Here is a 13,419-nt window from a genome sequence, read left to right on the forward strand (position 1 = left end):
CACATGAAACTCCTTGTAAATTTGGGAGACAGAAATCCTTACTCCGCTTTCCTGGGAGTAAGTCTCATGGAATTTGATAAGACTTTGTTTTGAGCAGACATTGTTAGGAATGCAACTTAAGGAAGCAATCCTATCCGAAAGAAACTGGCATAAAGCAAGTTCGTGTAAGTTAAACTGGTGCAAAGTTTCACTGCTCAAGCATCATCCTCTGGAAACTATCATCCAAGTAGGACCAGAACTCCTACAAAGTGATGTCACCCCCCCCCCCCAGCTGAGACAGTTGCTCCAGAAAGGGTGTCATAGTCGATGGTATCAAAAGCCACTGAGAGGTCAAGGAGAATTAACAGGGAGGCATTTTCCCCTTATCTCTTCCCTGGCAACCAAAGCAGTTTCTCTGCCAAAACTGGGCCTAAACCCTGATTGAAATGGATCTAGAATGTCAGTTTCCTTCAAGAGTCCCTGGATCAGGTCTATGACCACCTGATCAAGAACCTTTCCCAAGAAGGGGAGATTGGCAACTGGCTGATTATTACTCAGATTTTCCAAATCCAGGGAGAATTTAAGGAGTGGTCTTACCACTGCCTCCTCCAAGCAGGCAGGAACCACCCACTCTTGCAATGAGACATTAATCTCCTTCCTGGCCCAGGCAGCTGTCCCTTTCCTGCTAGTTTTTGTTAGCCAAGATAGGCAAGAGTCCAGATCACAAGTAGTCACCCCGACCAACCCAAATACCTTCCAACACGTCAGGATTAGAGAGTACTCTGGACACTCAGTGAAAGTCATCTGCTGTAACAGTGGAGTCAAGACCACAGTAGACACAAGCAATTTTATCCTCAAAATGTTTCACGAATGAATGACAGTGGGCAGCCATCAGTTTTTCGAACTCCTTCAGGTCAGATTGTAAAAGGACCCACACTACCTGGAAAAGTTCTGTCAGACGGTGCAATAAGGATGCAATGGGCGCAGCAAAGTATGTCTTCTTTGCTGCCTCCACTGCCACTAGATAGGCTTGATGAAGAGCCATCATCAGTTTTCAATTTCATTCATTAGAGCCTTCCTCCACTCATGTTCAGACATCTCCCAGCTTATTTCCTCCCATGAATTGAGAGAGGGTGCTCAAGAGCAATCGTGCCAATGGCCCAAGCCATCAAGATATTCCATAAGTTGGCCAAGGCTTCAACAGGTACTCATCCACCAGAAAATCCCTGAGGGCTTTCTGGAAACCAATTGGATCCATCTGCCTCCAATGGCAGATCATCTTCAGAGGCCCCCCATTGAGCACAGGTCTTCAGCTGAGCTGGAGTTGGGGACTTAACACCAGGTAAGCCTGTGAATCAGCTAGCTGAGCCAGAGACATGCTGCATCCTAAGCGGATGCTTTCCCTTTAAATTTTAATTTCGTATCATTGCTTTGGGTACCCAACATAACTTCTTTTCTTTTCTTATACAGTCTGTGTAAGAATGACTCAGAAATATAGTAGCACTTAATTTGAGAATCATTTCAGGGGTGGGGGATATTTGAACCATAGAAGTTACAATTGAACATACCTTGATGAATTTGTAAATCAATGAGCATGGAAAGATTAAATTAATCCTAATATGGCAGGTGGGGAAAATCAATGATTATGTTATTAACCGAAATTAAAGTTCTGCTTAATTACTAGAAGGAAACGTGGTACTATAGGCAGATCAATTAATTAATTCTGTGTTTAAAAATCTATAGTATGAGAACATGCTGACCCGTCAAAACATTACTATTATGTTCACTTATCAAATAGCTTTGACTCTTTCAAGAGAGACAGAACAGAAAGAGCGTAGTCTGTGAGAGAGAACCTAGTAAAACTGATTTTAAAGGAGTTTGGCAGACTGGGATAGAACCAGAATTAAATTTGGTAAGCTCTCTCTCTCTCACACACACACAGAGAGAGAGAGAGAAAGAGAGAGAGAGAGAGAGAGATCCAAATGTGATGTGAACATAACAGTTTATGGATAAAGTCAGGGATGATTTAGGTTTCACTGGCTTTTCAGATCTGTGCCAAAATCTGTCCCCCAGTTTCTCAGAGGTTTTCACCCCCAAGAAAAAAGCTTCAATTTTTGTGCCTCATTCTCAGGACACTAGAATTTCTTTTGAATTTAAGTGGGTGTGGAGCTTGAGCTTACTTTAGTACTTGAAAGTAGGGATGGAAGAGAAACTGGAATCAATTTTTAAACTTTTTTAAACTATTTGTGATAAAAAAATATGTCTTACACAAATAGTTGAAGACAAATCATTTTACTTGTCAGGTTGGTAACAGTTGAGCAACAAGTATTTTCAAACTCCTCTTGACAGTGTCTGCATGAAGTTCCCCAACATCTCACCTTTGCAGTCAAGATAGAACTAACAGAATAACCAATCAACTGCCAGTTCCCAACTGTCAACTACCATTTGCCAACTGCCACCTCCTTCCCCCAATACCATTTATTCTTGTGAAATTACATTACAAATACTAGCACATTTCACTAGCCAAGTAATGTGTACAAACAATCAAGGCTAAAATATTTGTTAAAATGCATACATTGGTGAAAAGAACATACAAAATTGTGTTATAATGCATTATAAAATGCATTACTTTGTTAAAATGTGCATATTAGGGGGAAACTGCACACAAACATGTATATTTGGAGAAATACATTGATAAATTTTCATGAGCACTTAAAAAAAAAAAATGTCCAGAAACTGATGTGGAAATGTGGAGTAAGGACTTTAAGACTGGAAAAATGCAAAACTTAGAAAAAACGAAATGGACAGATCTGCTTATCTGTATCGTGAGGTGGCTGAGGGTAGTGTGTGTGAATTTTTCTTTCCAGCATATTTTTCAGCACTCTGGACAGTTACAAATACCCTTTAGCCACCTCAAAAGTGAAAGCTCTATACCTCACAGCTGAGAATTTTCACTGATTTTCTCTCTCTCTCCTTTGAAAATTTCCAAAACCAACATTTTTCTCATTAATTGACAGGGAAGGGGGGAGGGTTTGGAGAAATGTTCAGCCCAGAACTATTTCAGTTCCTAGTACTGACTATGTGAGAGAACGTTATTAATAGATCAGTGCAATACTGGCTAGTTGACAACATTGCTTGTGACACCTGCCACTTATAGCTAGCTCTATTTTTTTCCTAAGCAACCTGTAATTCCATCCTAAATCAAAAGACAGTCTCTTTGTCTGTGGAGAAAAGTCTTGGGTCAAAAGAGAATCGCTTTAGACATAAAGTCCTCTTCAGGTGTCCCCACATTTCTACAGAACATGAATATGTAGTGGTGGCAGCCTTTGCCTCTGCCAAGTATGTATTCTTTGGTGCATAGAACCATTGCTCGTCAACCTGTAACCCTTGAAAGGAAAATTCCTTATCTTGTGCAGAAGCAGTGCCTGCTGTCATGATACCATATCCCTCTGTATGTGTGTTCATTCAACGTAGAAGAGAGCCCAAGCATCTCTATAAAGAGTTAAGATAAATGGGGGGCTTCAATCAGACTTTGATAGCCATATCCTCAATGAATTTGTCTAAACCATTTTTTTTTTTTTTATCAGCCAGATCTCTTATTTCTCTGCTACTTGTTGCTACCAGTATTGTTGTTCTTGTATTGTTGCTGGGGGGGAGTTGCCAATTTTTGTCAGCATGTCTTAATAATATGTTTGATGATTACCATAGGTGCCAACTTCCTGGGGTGCTGGGTGCCTGAGCACCCACAAAATTCCCCATGAAGGGTTCAGGCACCCACAAATTTAAGTGCCAGGGCCATGCATGTTGCATGGCACCCACAACCCCAGGCACCCACAATCGCGAGGCCAAGTTGGCATTCCTGATGATTACTCTACTCCAGTTTTGAGGCTGTCCACTCCCCTATGCAGAGGTTGCACAATTTAGCTTAAAATGTGGGCAGAAACCAAACACACTTTAAAGTAGTCTGTCATTTGAAGAGTTACCCACTGTCATTTGTAATACATCAAGAGCAGGTAAACCTTTGTGTAATCCATTTAAAGCTCTCCACCAGCTAAATTGTGTTGACTTGCTGGGTCATTACCTACCAAATCTTAATCTCCATTATAGTGACTGCTTTCGAAGCTGTTTATCCTCTTATAATGGCTCCGTCATTTTCATTAATCAATGAGCTCACTTAAACATGCATCCAGTCCTTAACTGCTCAACAGATGTGAGTGTTATTCAAGGTCCACTTAGCCCAGACTGGAAAATTTAAAAAGAGGAGGAATTGAGATGTTATATCTTTGGATGGATAGCTCATGGTTCACACTATAAGTTTGTGAGGGTGCTTGAGTGATCATCTTAGCTACATCGGCTGTTGAGGAAGATAAAAATAATAGGGCACAATCCAGCCACCACTAGACACTGCAAATCCCTACAGATTTTACAAGCAGTGCATTAATAAAAATCTTAAGTTTTTAAATTGAAATCAATGGGACTTTTATAAATTAAAGCTATTGATGGCATGTGAAGACCACACAAGTTAAAGTAAATTTCATTGTCCTGCTGTTAAAAGCACGATGGCAGATTAATCCATTTTTGTTGTTGTTCCTAGTAATTTTCAGTCTTACTAGGAGCAGGTTCATAGAGTGGTGTCCTTGTCCCTTTTCTTTCCTAGCTTCTTTGCAAGGGACAGGTGATGTTACCTGGTCACTGTGTTGAGGGAGGGGTCAGTTCACTGTGGTTACTGTGCTCAGGGAGGGGGCATTAAAGAAACATCCTAATCAAGTCTATCCAACACTGGCTTGGCCTGCAGTTATTTTTGCACAGATCTTCTGCAGAAAAGGCCCCTTGTTCATCTACTTTTTTGTGGTTTTGTTGCTGTTGTTTCTAGGGAAATGGCAGCAGGAGATTCTAATAAGGCAATTACCTACTGTTGGTTTCTGGAAAATATTGACTACAATTCCTCCTGAGTTGAAAATGTTCCTTCCCATTCCGTTCCCTTCAGATTCATGCATGTCATTAGACATCCTGTTATCACCTGGATGCTTTTATTAACATTAGCTTTATGTTCACCTTATGGCATCCTGAGTTATGTAGCAATTAGATGCAGACAGCCATCAAATACTCTTATAAAAGAGCCACTCTTTTGCATCTAGATGAGCCAACATTTTGCTCCTTTAGCACAGGGCGTGCCAATGTGGGGGCTATGGGTGTCAATGCACCCAATAGTACCTTTTATGGTGCCTGAGGAAAGTCACAATAAATACCTCCTAAAATATCCAATTGGTCAGCCTCTCCTATATTGGCCACAGTCCTTGAAGCATGCCCATGTCTCATTTATTCCCTTGAAAGAAAGCTGACCACAGTGGGCAGCAGAGAGCTTTTTTTTTCAGCCAGAACTCACTGGAACTCACTTTCAGCACCTCTCAGGTGGGCGCCACTGCTATTATAAGAGAACAAGGGAGGTGTTCCTGGTGAGTTCTGGTACCTCTTGTTTCTAGAAAAATAGCACTGCTACTGAGTTCCAGGAGAAAAAGCCCTAGTCCAGGGGTCCCCAACCTGCAGCCCATGGGCTGGAAGCAGCCCACGGAGGCCATTTAACTGGTCCACAAGCCGCCCCCGAGCCAAGCAGCCCGCTTGGCGAGTCCCCCCATGCTGCGCTAAATCGGTGCAGTGCGGCGTGGGGACTCTCTTTTGCGGCTCTGGAAATCTCTTCTGTGCATGCCCAGATGCCGGAAATCGCATCTGCGCCTGTTTGCGGTGCCAGAAATCGCTTTTTCACATGCCCAAACGCCAAAAATCACTTCTACGCAGGCGCGATTTCTGGTGTCTGGGCATGCACAGAAGCGATTTCTGGCACCGCAGACATGCGCAGACGTTATTTCCAGCATTGCTTTGCGCTGGTCCAGCCCACAGAGCATCTCTGCGGGAGTGATCCGGCCCCTGCCGGGTAAGCCTTGCAGACCCCTGCCCTAGTACTTCTCAGGGGAAATCCACTAATTTCCTGGTGGCTTTTGAGGGAAAATATGCATTTTGTAAGGACAAATTTTCCAATGTACATTTTCCAGGTTTCCTTCGTGTGCTTGTGATGAGTGTACCAGAGAGGAAAGATGTCTGAACTTCCTTGCCCCTTTTGTACTTATAGGACAGCCACCACTACAGCTGCCACTCCTCAGCTCATGAGTCGTAAGGGGTTTGGTGGCTGGCTGGTTTTAGGGGAAGAGCTTGCCCATCTCCACCTTAAACATACCTGTGCCATCAATTTCCTATTAATGCAGGTGTGGCAGTATTTCAATGACAGTTCATGTACAAACCCAAGATCAGCAAAACTGCTACTCACTTTTGAATTTGACTGATTAAAATCAGAGGACCCTCCAAATTCATTTGGGTTTTGGATCAAATAGTTTTGCTAAGAACACATACTGAAGAACTGTCCTGGTTCTTTATTTCATTTTAGACAAAACGAAGTCTTTACAACTGCAGAAGTTTTCCTTTAATCGTTTTTCCAGGGTCAGCAGAAAAGGGATTTTTGAACAATAGAATTTGCTCATTTCATGTTGTTTCTTACAAAGCAATCTCAAGTAAGATTTCTAAATGGACCAACTTTTCATTGTTTCACAGCAATTACTCGTCCTCCTCGCAAAATGAATCACAGCCAACTCTGTATTGTAAGGAGCTTTCTATTAATCAGTTCAGCACTTGCTATACCAATATGTCTGGCTCTGCTGAAGGCATCAAGAGAGTTGTTTGTTTTAAATTACTGTATCATTTCATTTGTGGCTTCTTCAGTACTAACTCTAGTGCTATCTAGATATTCCTTACATGTCTTTATCTGCCCAAGCATACATACAGAACTTAGGAAATTTCACAAATCATATTCAGAGTATTGTAACTTAACCTTGAAAGTCTTACAAATATTTCACCAGAATAGGACTCAACAACTCATTTGTCTATCACCACTCCAGCTAGACAACTATTAACAGGTAAGTTCTGTTAGCTCTGCTAATTAAGTCATTGAATAGCTTATAAAGGTAAAGGGACCCCTGACCATTAGGTCTAGTCATGGCCAACTCTGGGACTGCGGCACTCGTCTCGTTTTATTGGCCAAGGGAGCCAGCGTACAGCTTCCAGGTCATGTGGCCAGCATGACTAAGCCACTTCTGGCGAACCAGAGCAGCGCACGGAAACGCCTTTTACCTTCCCGCCGGAGCGATACCTATTTATCTACTTGCACTTTGACGTGCTTTCAAACTGCTAGGTTGGCAGGAGCAGGGACCAAGCAACGGGAGCTCACCCCGTCGTGGGGATTCAAACTGCCGACCTTCTGACTGGCAAGTCCTAGGCTCTGTGGTTTAACCCACAGCACCAATAGCTTAGGACACCCCAATTGGGCCCCAAATCCCATCATAATAAACATCCTCTCCTAGTTCGTGTAGCGGTTATAGCACTGCATTAGGATCTGGGAGACCAAGTTTCAAATATTCCCTCAGCCATAAAGCACATGGGATGGCCAGTCACTCTTCCTCAGCTTTACCTACATAACAAGGTTTGTCTGAGGATAAAATGGCAACGGAAAGAACTGTGTATGCCACCTTCAGCCCCTTGGAGGAAAGGTGGGAAATAAATAAGACACTGTACCTGAAGCATCCTCAACAGATGTCTGTTATCACCAGCTAGACCACACCCACTCCTCTTTGAAAGGATACTCTTTGATTTTTTCTAGTTGCAATGCAATATATTCTGGTTAGAGATTATGATAGGATCTCATATAGAACCCCAACATTGGCAGAAGTAGGGAGAAACAGGGGGAGGGGCCAAAACCACCCAGTGAGGACTGAGCATGCTCAGTGGACATGGAACAGATGATATGGGGAAGGCCCATAGCTCTGTGTTAGAGCATCTGCTTTGCAAAAGGTCCTAGGTTCCATCTCTGGCATCTCCAGGTAAGGCTAGGAATGACTCCTTGGTCAGTGTAGACTTTACTAAGTGAGATAGACTAGTGGTCTGACTTGGAAGGTGTAAGGCAGTTTCCTATATCTAAACCCTGGCGAGCTGTTGCTGGTCGGTGTAAACAACGCTGAACTGGATACACCAATGTTCTGGTTGAGTATTACGCAGCTTTTTGTATTTCTCTTATCTTGGGCAAGGGCTGTACTGTAGCTCAGTGGAAAAGTAGTTGCTTTTGCACACAGAAGGTCCCAGGTTCAATCTGTGAACTGCCCTGAGACCCCGGGTATAGGGCGGTATATAAATTCAATAAATAAAAATAATTTGGTAGCTCATTTCTAATGGAGTGAGGAAGGAGTTCATTATTCTAGTGCCAAATGATGTTACACTTCTTGACTCAGATAAAAGCACTGCTAAACTTACATTGTGGCCCCACGAGCATTTGCTCAGAAGCAAATCCCACTGTGTTCAATGAGTTTTTTCACAGGTTTGCAGGATTTCCATGTCAATTTTAACTTTGACAGCAAACACGGTCTAAAACTGTGACTTGCTTTAAAGTACACACACACACACACACACACACACACACACTGCATACACTGACCCACAAATTAGCCTAAAACTCAGCTATGCTCATAAATGTGAGTGTTACCTTGATACTGTGTGGAGGAAGCCATACTGTAGCAAAGGCTGCCAAAATACAAACCTCGCTCCATCCTGTGATGGATGTGGTGAGCTTTCTTTGAAAACTCTGAGTCTCTATTAAGCCAAGATGTTCACCAGGGACATGGCATTTATTGCTGCAGTTTAGCACTGATGATGTTTGTTGTGAACCAATAATACACTTCTATCACTGTCTCCTTAAACATTGGCTGGCCATAATTTATGGGTAGCAAGTGAACAATTCATCCTTAGGCTTAAGGATTTGATACGTGCCTGTTAAATGTTTCTTAGCAACCTCTACAGAACATTTTCATGGTCTTAAATCATGGTCGTTGCTAAGCCTTCATTAAAAGGCTCTACAGCATGAACCTTCCTTTCAATCAATACATCACCATCTACAACTGGTCATACAGAGAGGGACTGAGTTATTTATAGCTTTGGGGATTCTCTCCCTCCCCCTCCCCCAAGTTCTTTACAGCCTAGCATAGAAAGCAATGAATATTTGAAGTCAGAACTGTATATTTTGTAACATAGTTCAGACTGGACAGAATTTTTTTTTAAAAACCATGATTGACTCAAGGCACAATTTAGAGATGGAGGGGGGCCATGCTACACCTAAATCCTGCTCCTGGTGCTTGGCATACATTATTTATGTATTTACATTATTGGTGCTAACAAAAACAGAGTCACAATAAAAGAAAATATTAATTAATTAAAAATGAAACAAAAACGGGCATTTTTAAAACCAGAGGAGATGGCATGAAAGCAGTAGGAAGCAATAATAAAATACCTATTGGAATAAAAAAAGGTATCAGCATCTGTCTAAAAAACAAGATCTGGTCATACAGAGATATATCATGGCATACCGGTCATGAACAAGAATTCCACAACTACAGTGCTGTCACCGAAAAGCCCTTGGTCAGATTCAGCACCCCTCACCCATGCATCTTGTTTGCTTAGCTAAAATTGACCCAATCCCTCTGCTTTAAGAGAGTTGTTTTTAATGTCAGACCTATTCAGATAAGACTCGTTGAAATTTATGGACAAAACAAACAGATACATTAATTTCAATGGGTCTGCTCTGGGTAAAATTCAGTTAGATACAACCTTATATTATTTGGGTGGGACAGTCTCAATCAAAGATATGCTTGTTTCAGCCCACATTCCCAGCATGTTTGCACTGCTATCTCAGTGACATCTACACTGGAATGGTGACGCCCACAGAATGGAAGATGGCAGGATGTCCAAGGATCCTTTTTGGGGAGCTGGTTTCAGGCACCAGGCCTGTTGGCAGATCAACTCTGTGTTACAAAGATGCCTGCAAAGGTGACATTAACCCTGCCATGCGGGTGTCGCTTAAAGACAACCACAACACCTGGAGACCATCAGTCAGGTTGTATATCCATAGCAAAGAACAGAGAAGGAATGACTGCAGGGAGGAGCACAGAAAGAATAAATGAAATGGTACACCTGAATCAGCACAAGGTGACACCTAAATCTGCCCCAGCCGCAACAAAACATGTCTCTCCCATATTGACCTCTACAGCCACAGCAGGTGCTGTAAGTCTCCAACCATTTGATATGACCTCCAATGGCACACTCTTCCTTTGTTTCCCGAGATACGTGGATGCCAGCTGGCAACTGGTGTACATTTATTTATGCATCTATTACACTTATATCATACCTCCCACCTCAGTAGCTGAAGCCAAAGGACTTAATTCTTCCCCCCACTTTTTATCCACACAAAAATCCAGTCAAGCTGGTTACGATAACCAAAGCTGTAGAAAAAGCTTCCTAGATGAGTATCTACCTGACACAGCAGCAGACAGGGAGGACAGTGCCTCCTGGCCATATCCCAGGATTCTACAGGGGTGGGATATGACACTGGCAAGGTAAGGGTTCTTAAGTATAATTGTTTCATTGACAATGAAATGGAGAATGCCTGTATCTGTATTGCTAACACTGGGGATTCTCCATGGCAGCATACTGAGAGCTCTCTGAGCTTTAACTAGTTGATAATTAACTGTGATGTTCTCTGCTCTTATACTGAGTCGAAACATAATTTTTAAAAAACCCCAACCCTAACCCTAACCCTAACCCTAACCCTAACCCTTACATTCTCACATACTCCCCCCTTGCATTCTCACTGGCCAATCGCATCACACCCATTTTAACCCTTTCCTTGACCCATCCTAGGAGGCAAACACCACACCTGTTTTGAAGCAGTAAAATTAGTAAAATTTAGTAAAAGTTAGTAAAATTTTGAATCAATACTTATGAATCTGGACAATGTTTTATTCCAAAAGGAATCAGTTTTTATGCATTCAATTGCTTCAAGCTGCACAATATTAATATCTGCAATAAGGGTGGGAGAACTGGCATATGCAATGTAGCATGCTCTGCAATTCAATCAAACTAATCTGACCTAACTACCAACCTAGTATGTGGCAGGGGCACCACTGCTGGGAGGCCAAGTCTGCAGTGATGCTCTTTCCCAGCAGCTACTCCTGGAACTTAGGCTATCCCAAATGTAGTCAAGTCAATACACCACACTGACATTTGACATGTGGAGGAAACTTTCTTCCACTCTCATTACTTCAGTACTCCCTGAACATTTTCTTCTGGATTTCTGCCCCAGTAGTAAAAGAGCACAGGAGAACTCAGGCTGTTGAGTGTTCCTTCCACCCTCTGTGAAAGAGAACTCATTGAAATTTATTGCATATTGAGCATAAGTTGTTTTAGCACAGGCTATTTTCTTTCAATGTCATTTTTTTTTTAAAAAAAGCAGTTTGTAATAGAGAGGAAAAACCAAATATTTACTGATGCTCTCCTATATAGATATATATAATAGAAACCCATGTCACCTAATGCACAAATTGTATATTGCCTTTTTTCTGGACCAATCTGAGAGCTGTTCTTTCCTGCTGAAGCATATTGGTTACTCCAAAAAGAAGAAAAATGGAATCCAGGTCAAGGAGTTTCCATTATCAGTTGTTTTGCACTGGAAAGCATGTTTTTGTCACAAATTGTTTCACATTGACTTCCCCTGCATGGCTACAAAGGCTGCTTGTATTTTATTGCAGGAGCGATTAGATTCCTCAAAAAGAAATTGTTCCTTCTCATCCTTATCACTCCTCTGCCACTGAGAATGTGAAAAGAAATCTCTTTGATTATTTGATCCAAGCTATCTTTAGCAGACAGATAGAATTTCTCATTGGCAAATTAGGCACATTAAAATGCTGGTGATGGTGGTGTAGTCACCATTAGAAGGAGATATCCATCTAGAGATGTGTGAGAGAGGTTATAAATCAGCCTTCCCCAGACATGTTATGGACTAGGGCTATGTTGGCTGGGGTCTGAGGGAATTGTGGTCAAAAACATCATGAGGGCATCCAGTTGGTGAAAGCTCTGCAGCATACAGAGCCACCTGGAGGTCAGAGACCCTCAAGAGTTTGTAATTAGTCCAGTAGCTTTGAAGGGGTGAGGAAGAAGACAATGGCCTGCACAGAATTTTATTTTGCTTTAGGGTCAATGTAGCAGAGCTGACCCACCAGTGAGGCCGGCTGAGGCAGCTGCTTCAGGTGGAACAACCGCTAATACTATGCTTCCATGGGCGCCCCACCAGCTCCAGCCCCTCCACCACTGGTAAAGAAGCAGTGGCAGCTGCAGTAGCTTCTGGCAAGATCTCAGAAATCAAGAGTAACACGCGGGCAGGAAAGGGGTGGAAAAGCCACAGATCACATGCAGGCCTCAGCATAATTTCAAACAGGAGGAGAACCCTGAGTGAGGGAAGTTGGGCAGAGGGGGAGAAATGGGAGGGGGAGCTGCAATAAAGTGATTGAAGCAGTGGCATAGTGCGGGTTGCCAGTGCCTAGGACCACACGGAGGTGGGGTTGGTTGGAGAGGAGGGAAACTGGTGGAGTATGCATGCACATTCATTTGCCTAAGGGCATCCACGCCACCCAGGAGACAGCAGCCGCAGAGATAATAAAAGAAGAGTCATTCTGTTGTCTGGAGAGTTCACTTCCTGGTTCCTGTTTTCAATGGAGCCCAGTGACGGAAGCATGCAGCTGTATTGAGGCAGCACCAGGAGTTGAAATTATGGACGACCTAACAATTTTGTGCTTGGAACAACTCCTCTGCAGCACCCTCACACTACTCCACAGGATGGAAGAAGAAAGAGAAGAAGAGAAGCCCTCTGAAAGAAATCAGTTCAGACCCCTAACAAGACAGAATTCTCCTTTTCGTGGCAACCCACTGGGTTTGAGGACGAGAGAGAGAGAAGTCCCACTTTACTGCTGGATCTCCCCTCGCCCAAAATTACCCACTTGACACAAATATTTTCCTCCTTGCTGCTGTATATGATAAGCCTCTCCAAGTAATGGCTGCCCATTTTTGGAATACTCTCTCTGTTGTGGTCTGCCAGGGACATTTGCTGACATCTTTTGATGCCAGGTGAAGACTTGTTCCTACCACCCAGATTAGCTGAGTTTTTTCTGACGTTAGTGTGCTGCCAAAGCACACTTCGTGGGGGCAGTTGTTTTTATTTGTCTGTGATTGCAGGTGTTTGAGAATGTTAATGGTTTATATTTTTTAAAATGATATAATGTGTTTATGTTTATGTTTTAAAATGTAAGTTATTTGGAGATCTTTTAGGTAACAAGCAACTGGTAAGTCAAAAAAATAGTATAACTTTCTACCTCTCCGTCATATGAACTGACAGATGAACTACCACCCCACCTGGGAATAGACCCCTGACCCAGATGTATCCTTTTTTAAAAAAGTTTGAAATTGATTTTAACTAATCCCAAATCATACTTACAATAATCCTAGATGGAGATTAATAAT

The sequence above is a fragment of the Podarcis filfolensis genome (assembly GCF_964270895.1).
Source record: "Podarcis filfolensis genome assembly, chromosome: 7".
NCBI classification, from domain to species: Eukaryota; Metazoa; Chordata; class Lepidosauria; order Squamata; family Lacertidae; genus Podarcis; species Podarcis filfolensis.